The sequence below is a fragment of the Narcine bancroftii genome, chromosome 2, assembly GCF_036971445.1.
Source record: "Narcine bancroftii isolate sNarBan1 chromosome 2, sNarBan1.hap1, whole genome shotgun sequence".
Lineage (NCBI taxonomy): Eukaryota > Metazoa > Chordata > Chondrichthyes > Torpediniformes > Narcinidae > Narcine > Narcine bancroftii.
Window position 1 is genome coordinate 9,472,341 of NC_091470.1, and position 13,537 is coordinate 9,485,877.

Consider the following 13,537-nt stretch of genomic DNA (forward strand, 5'->3'; position numbering starts at 1 on the left):
GATTGCTAAGGATAGAGAGGTTGGCGTAGCAGTTAGCGCCACGCCTTTACAGCACCACTGATCGGGACTAGGGTTCAAATCCCATGCTGTCTGTAAATTCTTTGTTTGTTCTCCCCGCATCCGCATGAGTTTTCCCTGGGGGCTCTGGTTTCTTTCCACCATTCGAAACATACTGGGGTTATAGATTAATTGGGTGTAAGTAGGGTGGCACAGATTTGTGGGCCAAAATGGCCTGTTACTGTGCTGTATATTCAAATTATTTAAAAAATTTAAAACATTTAAATTTAAAATTTTTAAATTTAAAGAAGGGTGATGTGTATTGTGTGTTTAACCCTTGTATTCCCAATCGGGAGTTGACAATATTTATTAGTGATTTATTTTCACCTGATGTGCAGTTATTTGTGTATTATTCTGGGTTAGTCTGTAAATGTGTGCCCTTTTATGAGTTCCCCTGTGTGTAAAATAAAGACCACTGTTTGTTCATAACACATGTCCAGCCTTGATTCTCTTTGAACCCGTCGAACTTATTTTATTTTGAACATAGCAGAGAGGTTGCTGCCATGATGGACTTGGATATGATTACCATTTTGTAAATGTAAACACGACACAGTGTGAGGATATTTACTTTGGAATCTGAGAAAGGTGTAAATCAGAATCAGAATTTATTATCACGAACATGTTTCACGGAATTTGTTGTTTTGCAACAGCTTTACAGGTGCAAAATTGCTATAAATTACATTTTTTATAAATAAAAGAAATAAATTAATGCAAAAGAAAAGTAGGATAATGTCTGTAATTCATTGTCCATTCAGAAATCTGATGGTGGAGGGGAAGAAGCTGTTTTTGTATTATTGGATGTTCGTCCAGGCTCCTATAACCATAGAGCATTGCAGCACTTCGGCCCTTCTCGTCTATGCCGTACGATTTTTATGCCTAGTCCCTCTGACCTGCACCCAGTCCTTAACCTCTCCCATCCATGTAGCTGTCCAAATTCTTCAAAAATGTTAAAATTGAGCCCATATTCACAACTTCAACTGGTAGTTTGTTTCACACTTCCACCAATCTCTGTGTGAAGAAGTTCCCCTAAACTTCTCCACTTTCACAGTTAGCCCATGGTTTGTATTTCATCTACCCTCAGTGGAAAAAGGCTACCGACATTTACTCTGTCTCCCCCCCTCATAATTTTAAATCTCCCCTCATTATTTACCTTCCTGATGGTAGCAGTGCTTCTAAAGGTGTAAACTTCAGGTGCTAATAATCTGAAATAAACAGGAACTGCTGGAAATACCCAGCAGGTCAGGCAGCACTGTGGTGGTGTACGGAGTGAACCATTTCTGATTAGTGGATATCAATATATTTTGTTTTTGGGGAGATACTATAAGCCATAGAGAAGCACTGAAAAATGAGGAGACAGTAAACTTGCTTTTGTCCCCTGTTTGTTATAATTAGGCCTTGGTTCAGAGCTTTGATTAAGCTCAGCATGGAGAAAAAACGCTTGCTCTCAAGCCCCAAACAATAGATTGGGTTGGAAGGGTTCAAGCGCTGGTGGAACAAAATGATTCTGGGGCTTAGAGATCTCAGTGCTGTGGATGGAGAGTCAGGGTGGAAGTCAGGGAGAGAAGCCCAGTAACACTGGACACCACCTGGAACCCTCTCCACACAGTGATCACCTTAGATGTGTGGCTGAGAAACAAACCATTCAGCCCAACCTCCATTCTAGCCTTTACACTCCATTGAAGCATCTTTCTCTCCATCCTCACCAAAATCTCTCAGAAGAACTCTCTGCTTTCTCCCTGTCTCCTGGCCCCTCCTCTCCTTTGTGGAGAAACCTAAAAAAAACTTCATGCTCGGTTCTGTTAGAAGACAGACATTTTATTTAACTAAGTGCGTGCATGGGATGTCAGGCTCAGAGCATGGCTGAGTCCCAACTCCATTTGGTGCAGAGAATCATACATGTTTAAAATGGCCACACTCCATTAGATTCACGTTGTCACCTTTGTGACCTGGATTGTGACCACAATCATCCTGTGACTCTCAGTCATACACTTTATATGCAGGAATACAGATCTAACACTTCCTCGTTAAGGCAGACGAGTTTCCACAAAGAAGTGTTTATCTGACCATCTGGCAGTTCTATGCGTGCCTGCCGCTTCTTACTAACTTTGTGCTTTGACATACCGCACCGCTCTGTAGGTTATGCCTCTTAGCAGCGGTTGCATCAACAGAAGCAAATTAGCTAACTATAGCTCGCTGGGTTCCCATTAGACCAGGTCACATCAAGAGGAGGTGCCTCTTCTCTTGAGCACCAACATCAGAAAGGAAATGAACCACATCACCAGGATCCCTGAACTGCCTCCACATGTACACCATTGACAGCATCCTGTTAGTGGTGCACCGCTGTGTAAGACGGGAACTGTCCTGCCCAAAACATGAACACAGCTCAGACCATCCATCACACATCTCCCTACTTCTGTCTATAACTCCCACTGCCTTGGAAAAGCAACCAACATATTAAAGACCCCGGCCACACTCCCTTCACCCCCCCCCCCCACCCCTCATCAGGAGGGAGATTCATGAGTGTGAGATGTCGTATTGCCTGTTTAAAGAATAGTTTCCTTCCTGCTGTTAGACTGAGCCCCAAAATAATAAAATGGTGCTGCCTTTGCTGTGTTCTAACTGATCTCTCTTGGTAACTCTGTGAGTTCCGTACTGTATATGAGATGTCTACTGGACTACTCCCAAAATAACCTCTATCACCACATCTTGTTACGTGACGATAAACTTGAACTTGATTGGAGAGTTTGAAGGGCTGTGACAAAATAATGCTCAAGTTATATAGACAGCAGCAAAGTGTGCTTTGTATCCCCTGATGGTCAGAAGCACAGTTTTCAGAAGTCTGTGGCCCGCTCCTTCACCTTGCTGACACTGAGAGAGAGGTTGTTGTCCTGATTCTGTCCTCCTCTCTCCCTTATGCATTGCGTCTCATCGTTGTCAGAGATCCTACCTATGGCAGTGGATTTACAGCTGGAGATGTAATCATGGGATGTACAGGGGAGTGTAGAGGGGGCTGAGTTCACAACCATGTAGGGCTGGGTGCTGAGGATAATGATGGAGGAGGTGCCGTCTTCCAATTCTCACTGAATCTGTGAACCCACACAAGCTGTAGGCTGCTGGCAACTGGCTCAAGACTGGCTGAAGGGGTATCAGGTATCAGAACCGGAATGCAAGAGGGTGCCAAGGGTGCTGAATGCTTCCTGATCATGTCAGAGGTTTGAACCCAGAGCTCAGGCTGCTGTTGGTTTAGACTGAAGTCTGTGTGGCTGCGGAGTGTGGGAGTGTTGGAGCTACAGACACTGTGACTGTTGGGGGATGGGGGGGCGCGGTGGGCTCTCTTTTGATTCTCTTTCTCTGACTGTTAGGGGAGCCAAGCAATTTCTGCTGATGTTTGTCTTTACAGTTGACGAAAGGAAATTATTGTCAGGTATCACATGACGATAAAAGAATCATTAATCTTGAATTAATTTCAGGTCTCGGAGTTTGAGATGAGTTGATTTTCATCGATGGTGTTGAAGGCAGATATGTTGTCAATGTATTACAGGTGCAGGTCAGTGGGACAATGCAGAATAATAGTTAAGTAGAGACTAGATGGGCCAAAGGGCTGTTTCTGTGCTGCATTGTTCTATGGCTCTATGAGTAGTCAACTGACAGAGTGAGGTTTCTTCAATATCCAGATGTTCTGGTGTAGGGCTCGTCGAAAGAACCAAAGACTTGTTGATCCAAACCAAGGCTTTTATTAGCAAAAGACAGGAGCTCTTCACAGGTGGCCGACCAGTCCGGAATGATCCGACCTGCCTAGGGACACAACCCTTTAAAGCCCAGACAATAGGCGTGGCTTAACTCTCAGCCAATCGCTGTAAGCACAGTCAATGTACACTATGTACATTGGTGATAGATCTGTACTATCACATCCGGGCTGAGTGCAAGGCCAGAGAGACGCCATCTGCTGTCAACCTGTTCAAATGAGTCAATCTGGCTAGGAGGCTGGTTAACTTAAGCCGTGATTAGCCTCCTTTTTTAAATTTTTAAAAATTTTTTACACAATAAACCATATTGACCAAAATACATACAGACATTTTTCTCTTGAATATTGAAACTCTTTGTGATGGAGGATGTCAGAGCCACTGAGCCATAGGCAGTAGGGCCTGTTGTTTTGTTTTAATCCACAGCATTTTTCCTCTCCACAATTTTTCCCTAACAGATTTTGGGGCACCATTGATATTTTTGAGATGATGATTAACATAATCTATTGGGCATGAATGAGATTGAAATGCAGAGGATTGGATGTCTTTTCCTGTGGAAATGGATGAGTATATTTGAAAGAACAGGATACTGGGAAATAATGAGGGAATAGGAATGTTAGGTGTACTAGGATAGACAATGGGCTGAATGGGCTTGTTCTTTGTCCTGAGGGAATACCAATAATATTCTCTCCTTTATTTCTCCAACCCCTTTTTGAAAGTTCTTGAAGAAGATTTTAGTGTATTCCTAAGTGCAAATATCTTCACCTCCTCTGCATTTGCACTTCTAAGCCAGCATGGGTTCCTTTGGAGAAAATCTTGCCTGACAAACCTATTAGAATTATTTGAAGAATGAGAAGCCAGCTGGAGAAGGGAGATGTGATGGATGTTATGTATTTTGATTTTTCAGAAGACCTTGAAAAAGGTGCCACACATGAGACCACAACAAGATAAGAGCCCATGGTATAACAGGAAACATACTAGTATGGGTAGAGCAGTGGCTGATTAGCAGGAAGCAGAGTTGGGATACAGGGATCATATTCAGGTCGTCTGCCAGTTGCTAGTTGTGTTCCATTGGGGTTGATGTTGGGGTTTCTTCTTTTTATGTTGTACAGGAATGATTTGGATTATGGAATGAATGGCTTTTGTGGCCAAGTTTGCGGATGATACGAAGGTAGGTGAAGGAGTAGGTAATAGGTGGTGTTGAGGAAACACGGAAGCTGCAGAAGGACTTAGACACATTAGGAGAATGGGCAAAGAAGTGCCCAATGAAGTACAATGTCAGAAAGTGCACAGTCATGCACTTGGGGAGAAGAAATAAACGGACAGACTATTTTTTAAATGGGGTGAAAACTGAAAATACCCAGATGCAAAGGGATCTGGGAGCCTTGCTCAGGGCGGCCTGAAGATAAACTTGCAGGTTGAGTCAGTGGTGAAGAAGGCAAATACGACGCTGTCATCCATTTCAAGGGGAATAGAATATAAGAGCAGGAATGCGATGTTGAGGCTTTATAAGGCACGGGTGCCTTATTAAACATATATATCTAATTAAATGCACACCTCTCCCCTTATCATATCCCATTCACCTTTTGTTGGTGTGGATTCCTCCCCCAGCCAACACTGTCTCTTTTCTGAGATTTCCTGATTTTTGCTCATTCTGCTTATTCCTTGAAGGACTCAGTCCCGAAAAGTCGGCGATATATCTTTATCTCCAATGGATGCTGAAAGACTGGCCATATTCCTCCAGCTTTTTTAGTGTACTTTTACTACAATCACAGTATCTGCAGATTTTCTTGTTTCATTTACACTTCACTTGGAGTACTGTGAGCAGTTTTGGGCTCCTCATTTAAGAAAGGATATGCTGTCATTAGAGAGTTCAGAGGAGGTTCACAAGGATGATTCTGGGAATGAAAGGGTTATTATGAGGAGTGTTTGATAGCTGTTGGGTTTGGGAGAATGAGGGGGAATCTCATTGAAACATTTTGAATGTTGAAAGGTGTGGACAGAGTAGATGTAGAAATGTTGTTTCTCATGGTGGGAGAGTCCAGGACAAGAGGGCACAACTTCAGGATTGAAGGGTGCTCCCTTAGAACAGAGATGCAGAGGAATTTCTTCTGTCAAAGATGGTGAAGCTGTGGAATTTGTTCCCACATGCAATTTTGGAGGCCAGGTCATTGGGTGTATTTAAGGGAGAAATTGGTAAGTTTTTGATTAGCCAAGGCATTAAAGGTTTGGGAAGAAGGCCGGATAGTGGAGCTGAGTGATTAAATGATTAAATGGCAGGGCACACTTGAAGGGCTGATTGACCAATTTCTACTCTTATGTCTTATGGTCCTATATGCTGTCAAATGTTTCTTTGGTCACAAGTTTGTAAGTTTGACCATAGACAATACAATCCAGCTTACTAAGTAAATTCATATACTGATCAGCACTGTTACGAGCTACATGAATGCAGAAACTCGATCTACAGAACCATGGCAATATTGTGCATTATTATTGTGGGGACCGACACCATGACTCGAAGGGACAGATGGATGTGTGCGTAGTAGGAATAGGGAAGGTCATGCTGTCAGCATGCTCCAGTTCCACTGTGCACTCACATGAAGCGAACCCTCTCCACCTGCATTGTTCTGTTTCCAGGAAATTCCACATGTCAATTTCTCCTTTTGTGACATCATATCTACTGGGATAGTCCCTTTATGACATCATCATTGACAGAGAGTCTTTCCCTCCTTATGACATCATTGTTACTAGGAGACTCCCCTTTGTGTCATCATTGTTCCTGGAAGAATCCCCTTGTGACTTCATGATTGTTGGGAGACTCCCTTTGTTACATCACTGTCACCGTGACACCCCTTGTAACCTCATCATTGGTAGGAGATCTCTCTAATGACATCATCATAGTTGGGAGACTCCCCTTATGACATCATCGTCACTGGGAGATTTCCCCTTATGACATCAATGTCTCTTGGAGGCTCCCTTTGTGACATCACTGTTACTGGGAGACTTCCCTTGTGACCTCTTCGTTGGTAGGAGACCTCCATTGTGACATCATCGTTGTTGGGAGACTCCTCTTATGACATCAATGTCTCTGGGAGGCTCCCTTTGTGATTTCACTGTGAAAAGCATACGGTGACATCACTATCACAGGGATATTACTGAGTGACGTATTAGCACGTGACGTCCCTGTGACCCTCTGATCAGATGGGGCTATGACGTCGCCACGTGCGTCCCGTGCTGTGACCCCAGAGGTCAGGAGGCGACGGAGCTGGGTAAGAGTCGGGCGCCGGGAACCGGAGTTGCAGGGCCGCCAAACCCCGAGCCCAGCGATGGCTGCCTTCACCACTGTGTGGACTGATCCACGGGAAAGTCCAGTCCCCTCACAGCCCGGCACGGCGAGGCCGAGGCCGGGGCCGGGGCTGGGGCTGGGGCTGGGGCTGGGGTGGCGGGACGGAGCGGGAGGGTGGCCGCAGCTCGGGGTAACGATGGACGGGATGGTGGGATGGGAGAGGAAACTGGGGGGATTGGGGCAGGGAACGTGGCGAGGGGTGTTTGGGTCTGGGGGAGTTGTGAAGGCTTGGGGCGGGAGGAGGTTTGGGAGATCTGTGAAGGTGGTGGGGAAAGGAGAGGGGTGTGGGGGTCTCTAGGTGGGGAGCGAGAGGGGTATGGGGTTGGGGAGGGAGAGGGGTATGGGCAAAGAAGGGGTATGGGGATGGGCAAGGAAGGGGTATGGGGGTAGGGGTGGGGAGGGAGAGGGGTATGGGCAAGAAAGGGGTATGGAGGTGGGGAGGGAGGGGTATGGGCAAAGAAGGGGTATGGGGTGGGGGGTGAGGAGGGAGGGGGTATGGGCAAGGAAGGGGTATGGGGTGGGGGGTGAGGAGGGAGGGGGTATGGGCAAGGAAGGGGTATGGGGTGGGGAGGGAGAGGGGTATGGGCAAGGAAGGGATATGGAGGTGGGGAGGGAGGGGTATGGGCAAAGAAGGGGTATGGGGTGGGGGGTGAGGAGGGAGGGGGTATGGGCAAGGAAGGGGTATGGGGTGGGGGGTGAGGAGGGAGGGGGTATGGGCAAGGAAGGGGTATGGGGTGGGGAGGGAGAGGGGTATGGGCAAGGAAGGGATATGGGTGTGGGGGTGAGGAGGGAGAGGGGTATGGGCAAGGAAGGGGTATGGGCAAGGAAGGGGTATGGGCAAGGAAGGGGTATGGGCAAGGAAGGGGTATGGGCAAGGAAGGGGTATGGGCAAGGAAGGGGTATGGGCAAGGAAGGGGTATGGGCAAGGAAGGGGTATGGGCAAGGAAGGGGTATGGGCAAGGAAGGGGTATGGGCAAGGAAGGGGTATGGGCAAGGAAGGGGTATGGGCAAGGAAGGGGTATGGGCAAGGAAGGGGTATGGGCAAGGAAGGGGTATGGGCAAGGAAGGGGTATGGGCAAGGAAGGGGTATGGGCAAGGAAGGGGTATGGGCAAGGAAGGGGTATGGGCAAGGAAGGGGTATGGGCAAGGAAGGGGTATGGGCAAGGAAGGGGTATGGGCAAGGAAGGGGTATGGGCAAGGAAGGGGTATGGGCAAGGAAGGGGTATGGGCAAGGAAGGGGTATGGGCAAGGAAGGGGTATGGGCAAGGAAGGGGTATGGGCAAGGAAGGGGTATGGGCAAGGAAGGGGTATGGGCAAGGAAGGGGTATGGGCAAGGAAGGGGTATGGGCAAGGAAGGGGTATGGGCAAGGAAGGGGTATGGGCAAGGAAGGGGTATGGGCAAGGAAGGGGTATGGGCAAGGAAGGGGTATGGGCAAGGAAGGGGTATGGGCAAGGAAGGGGTATGGGCAAGGAAGGGGTATGGGCAAGGAAGGGGTATGGGCAAGGAAGGGGTATGGGCAAGGAAGGGGTATGGGCAAGGAAGGGGTGGGGAGGGAGCGGGGTATGGGCAAGGAAGGGGTGGGGAGGGAGCGGGGTATGGGCAAGGAAGGGGTGGGGAGGGAGCGGGGTATGGGCAAGGAAGGGTATGGGCAAGGAAGGGGCATGGGCAAGGAAGGGGCATGGGCAAGGAAGGGGCATGGGCAAGGAAGGGGCATGGGCAAGGAAGGGGCATGGGCAAGGAAGGGGCATGGGCAAGGAAGGGGCATGGACGTGGGGTGTCTGCAGAGGGGGTGTGAGGAAGGAGATGTGTGGGGAAGGAGAGGAATGTGGGGGGTGGGGTCTGTGGAGATGGGTTGTGAGATCCAAGGGGGAGGGTGGAAAAAGTAGTGTTGACTTTGCTGCACTTGCTGGTGGAGATGGGATTAGGAATTACTGTGGGCTAGTAAATTTACATTTAATTTTTGAAAATTTAAATTAACTTAATTTTAGTGGTACTGCATGTTAACAGGCCCTTTAAGCCCATGAGCATGTGCCACTCAATTTACATCCAATTAATTTACAACCCCCAGTATGTTTTGAATGGTGGGAGGATATGAGCCCCCCAGAGAAAACCCACACAGACACAAGGAAAATGTTTTTCCCTGAGAGTGGTGAATGTTTGGAATTCTCTAAGCAGGGAAGTGGTTGAGGCTGCCTCGTTAAACATATTTAAAATTCGGTTAGATAAATTTTTACATGATAGAGGAATTAGGGGATATGGGGAGAAGGCAGGTAGGTGGAGTTAGGTCCTAAATTAGATCAGCCATGATCGTATTGAATGGCGGAGCAGGCTCGATGGGCCATTTTTGGCCAACTCCTGTTCCTCCTCCCTATGTTTAAAGACAGTGTGTGATTTGTACCCTAGCCCTGATCACTGGGATTATAATAGTGTTGTGCTGACTTCTATCCCTGGCATAGCTGGTATGATTTGTAGGCACTGCATGGGTAGTAGTGGTGGTTGGTGATGTCTCATCAAGTTACCATCTTTGACAATCCCTTACTATAGCAATGCTCAACCAGCCTGGATTACATGTTCAGTTCCCTCTCAGGTGAGACTGTTGGCATTCTGCCCCAGTTAACTGACACAGACTGTACTGCCACCCTGAAGGAAGATAGTAAAAATTGCAGTAACAATGCAGGCCAGTGGCGTTCTGCAAGGATTTTCTCTGAGACCTCTCTTCTTTGTGGTTTTTATAAATGATGGTGAAGTGGAGGGGTAGATTTGTAAATTTGCAGATGGTACAAAAGCTGGAGGAGTTGTGAAGGCAATCGAAGTTAGAACACGATGCAGAGTTAGCTGGAAAAGTGGCGGATGGAGTTCAATCTGGCTAAGTGTGAGGTGAAACTTGAAGGCAATTCATGGCAGGATTCTTAATGGTGTGGAGGAACAAAGATCTTGGAGTCCAGGTCCATAGGTCACTCAAGGTTGCTGCACAAGGTAATATGGTGATTAAGAAGGTTTATGGTGGCCTTCATTTGATGGGGGATTAAGTTGAAGAGCCATCGAATAATGATGGAGCTCTTTCAAACTCTGGTCAGACCATACTTGGAGAATTGTGTTCAGTTCTGGTCACCTCATTCCAGGAAAGATGGAGAAGGTGCAGAGGAGATTTACCAGAATGTTGCTTGAATTGTAGAACATGTCACATGAAGCAAAGTTGACAGAGCTGAGGCTTTTCTCTTTGGACTGATGAAGGATGAGAGGTGATTTGATAGAGGTCTACAAGATTATGAAGAGCTGGTGGAGAGCCAATTTGTTTCTGCCGTCTGTAATTCTGCTGAAAGCTATGGCGTTGACGGCAAATTTATAGATGGCATTTGAATTGTGCATAGCCACGCAGTCATGGATGTGGAGAGAGTAGAGCAGTGGGCTACGCACATATCCTTGAGGTGCACCTGTGTGGATCATCAGTGAGGAAGAGATGTTGTTTCCCATTTGTACTGACTGGTCGTCTGATGAGGAAGTCAAGGATCTAGTTGCAGAGAGGGGTACAGAGGCCTAGGGTTTGAAGCTTGGCGACCAGTACTGAGGGGATGACAGTGTGGAGAGCTGAGCTATAGTTGATGAAAAGGAGCCTGATGTACATGTTGCTGTTGTTTTCCAAGAGAGAGACTTGTTATTGTATTGTTCCCTTAGGATTTTTTTTAAAAAAGTGGTTGATACTGGAATTCACTGTCAGAAGAAATGGTGGAATGTGGTACATCACTATATTAAAGACAGACTTAAACAGAGAAGGCTATGGTCCTAATTGATGCAAATAAGAATATGGGTTTTAAATTGTCACATTTTCCTGGTAGAGTAGAAGGGTTCTACAATGAGTAGTCTTAATAGGTCAACTCTAAATAGGAGTCTCATGGAGATGAAGAAGAAGAGTACGATTACAGAGTATAGAGTTGCATTGAAAAGAAGATCAATGAGCACCCTTGTGTGAGAGCACCAATATGGGGTTCATTTAGGAGCCTGATGGCTACGGGGAAAGAAACTGTTTAACCCTTTTGGTGCACGTTTTCACATTCTTGAGCCTTCTCTGTGATAGGAGGAAGGAGAAGAGTGTGTGTCTGGGGTGTGATGGTTCTTTCAAGTCAAGTTTATTGTCATCTGATTATATACGTACAACCTGACGAATCAGCATTCTCCAGTCCTTCGTGCCAAACATGCAGACCCACAACCCAACATAACACACATATGGACAAATAATACATATGTAGGACAAGTATTTTTTAACTATAAAAATAAATAAATTCTGTTTTGTACAAAGGAGAGTCTCGGACGGTCAGTGTGAGCAGTTCCTTTGGTTGTTCAGCATTCTCACTGCCCGTGGAAAGAAGCTATTCCTTATCCTGGTGGAGCTGACTCTTGTACTCCTGGATCTCTTCCCTGATGGGAGCAGCTGAAAGATCCTGTGTGCGGGGTGGAAGAGGTCCTCAATGATCTTGCATACCTTCTTCAGACAATGAACCCAGTAGATCACGTCGATGGGGGGGGGGAAGAATACTCCAACGATCCTCTCTGCCACTCTGTGGTCCTGTGGATTGACCGCTTCGTTACAGAGTTGTGGATGTGTAGTGGAGGAAAGTCCTTCCTGATCCTCCTGAAGTCCACAATCATCTCTTTCATTTTGTCCACATTGAGATTCAGGTTGTTACTCCTGCATCATTTCACAAGATTTTCCATCTCTGTAGGGCAACTCCTTGTTGTTGCTGATGAGGCCAACGACTGTCGTGTCCTCTGCAAACTTTATGACACTTGGAGCTGGATCTGGTGACACAGTCATGTGAACAGGAGTGGGCTGAGCACACTGCCCTGAGGGGTGCCAGCTTTCAGTGTGATACTCAATATTCTTCTACTAACCCGGATAGATTGTGGTCTTTCAGTACATTGGCAGTGGAAGATGTAGATGGAGTTTGTCAAATACATCAGTAACAATGTTCAGATGCCCCAAGATTCTTTCTTGCTGCATCAAACAGGCAAGTAAGATACACCAACAATGGTAAAGTTGTACAAGACATTGGTGAGGCCAAATTTGGAGGATTGCATGCAGTTTTTGGTCACCGAACTACAGGAAGGATATCAATAACAAGCAAATGGGACTTGCTCATTGGACAATGGGTCAGCATTGATGAGGTGGGCTAAAGGGCCTATTTCATCTTGCATCGTGCTGTTTCCTCGCAGGTGAATATGACCCAGTGTCGTTTATCTGAGGTGGGGCTAAGGGGTGACCTGACGGAATTGTACAAGATGATGAGAAGCCTAGACAGAGAAGGCAGGCAGAATCATTTTGCTACGGTAGGGTTAACAGGAAAAAAAGGTGTAGGTTTGAGGCGAGAAGAAAGAGTTTTAAAATGGATCTGAGGGGTAATTTTTTAAAATCTGGAACTCACTGCCAGAGGAGATGCTACATCATCAATACATTTAAATAGGAGTAAAACAGACATCGTGGTTGAAGTAAAAAGAATGATGGGAAACTCAGCAGGTCAAACGGTGTATTTTTTGGAATATTTTATTTAATTTTTAAGAAAAAACAGTATATAGGACTCAATTAATATAACAAAAATACATTGAATATAAAATCATAGAAAAACATTCATAAGGTCCAAAAAAAGGAAAGGAAAGTCCTTCTTCTCCAGCGCTCCCTCCCCAGATTTGAGCAAAGCAAGATATGTAACCAACGTTTCGGGCTTGAGCCCTTCATCAACGTCTCAGCAAAATGTAGGCAGGCACCCGAATAGAGGTCTAACCAGTCATATGTTGCTCATACCTTGAAGGGCTCAAGCTCGAAACGTTGGTCATGTATCTATCTTTGTTATATAAAGTACCCTGTTATTGACATGCAGAGTTTCTCCAGCATTGTTTTCTTACTTCAGCCACGGTCTGCAGACCTTTGTGATTTACTTCTGTAGTTGGTTGCTTTAATGGGTGAGATTGGGTCGTGGTGGAAGGACACTTTTCTGATTGGAAGTCTGTGATTTGGGTGCCTGTCGACATTTTGCTCATAGCTTGATGAAACATTGGTTATGTATCTTTCTTTGCTCTATAAAGTGCACTGTTTGACCTGCTGAATTTCTCCAGCATCATGTTTTAATTTCATTTAAATATTTAGGCATGAACAAGCAAGTGGTGGACATGATCCCAATTCAGGCAAATGGGATTTATCTAGACAAGCAAAATGGTCAGCATGGACATGATGGTCTGAACGGCCTGTTTCTTTGCAGTGCACAACTCTAGGGATGATTTGGTATCCATGATGGGAGAAGGTGGCCTCATTGCTGGACAACATTTGCTCAGCTTGTGGCAGAGACTGAGCCTCTGTTCACCGTGTGTGTTTTTTTCAAGCCTTGGGAAGTGGGACTG

The 13,537-nt window shown here is 46.1% G+C and overlaps 1 protein-coding gene across 2 annotated transcripts in view; it reads left to right on the top strand.

Moving 5' to 3' along the window:
• Positions 1-13,537, top strand: part of LOC138753171 (zinc finger and BTB domain-containing protein 25-like) — a 43,621-nt gene that overhangs the window by 14,443 nt on the left and 15,641 nt on the right. The window contains exon 1 of one of the 2 annotated variants that reach the window (XM_069915789.1): positions 7,018-7,069. The exons of the other annotated variant lie outside the window; for it this stretch is intronic. The gene's annotated coding sequence lies outside the window, so the exon portion shown is untranslated. Of the gene's footprint in view, positions 1-7,017; positions 7,070-13,537 lie in introns of those variants that run through there. 2 annotated transcript variants of the gene reach the window in all.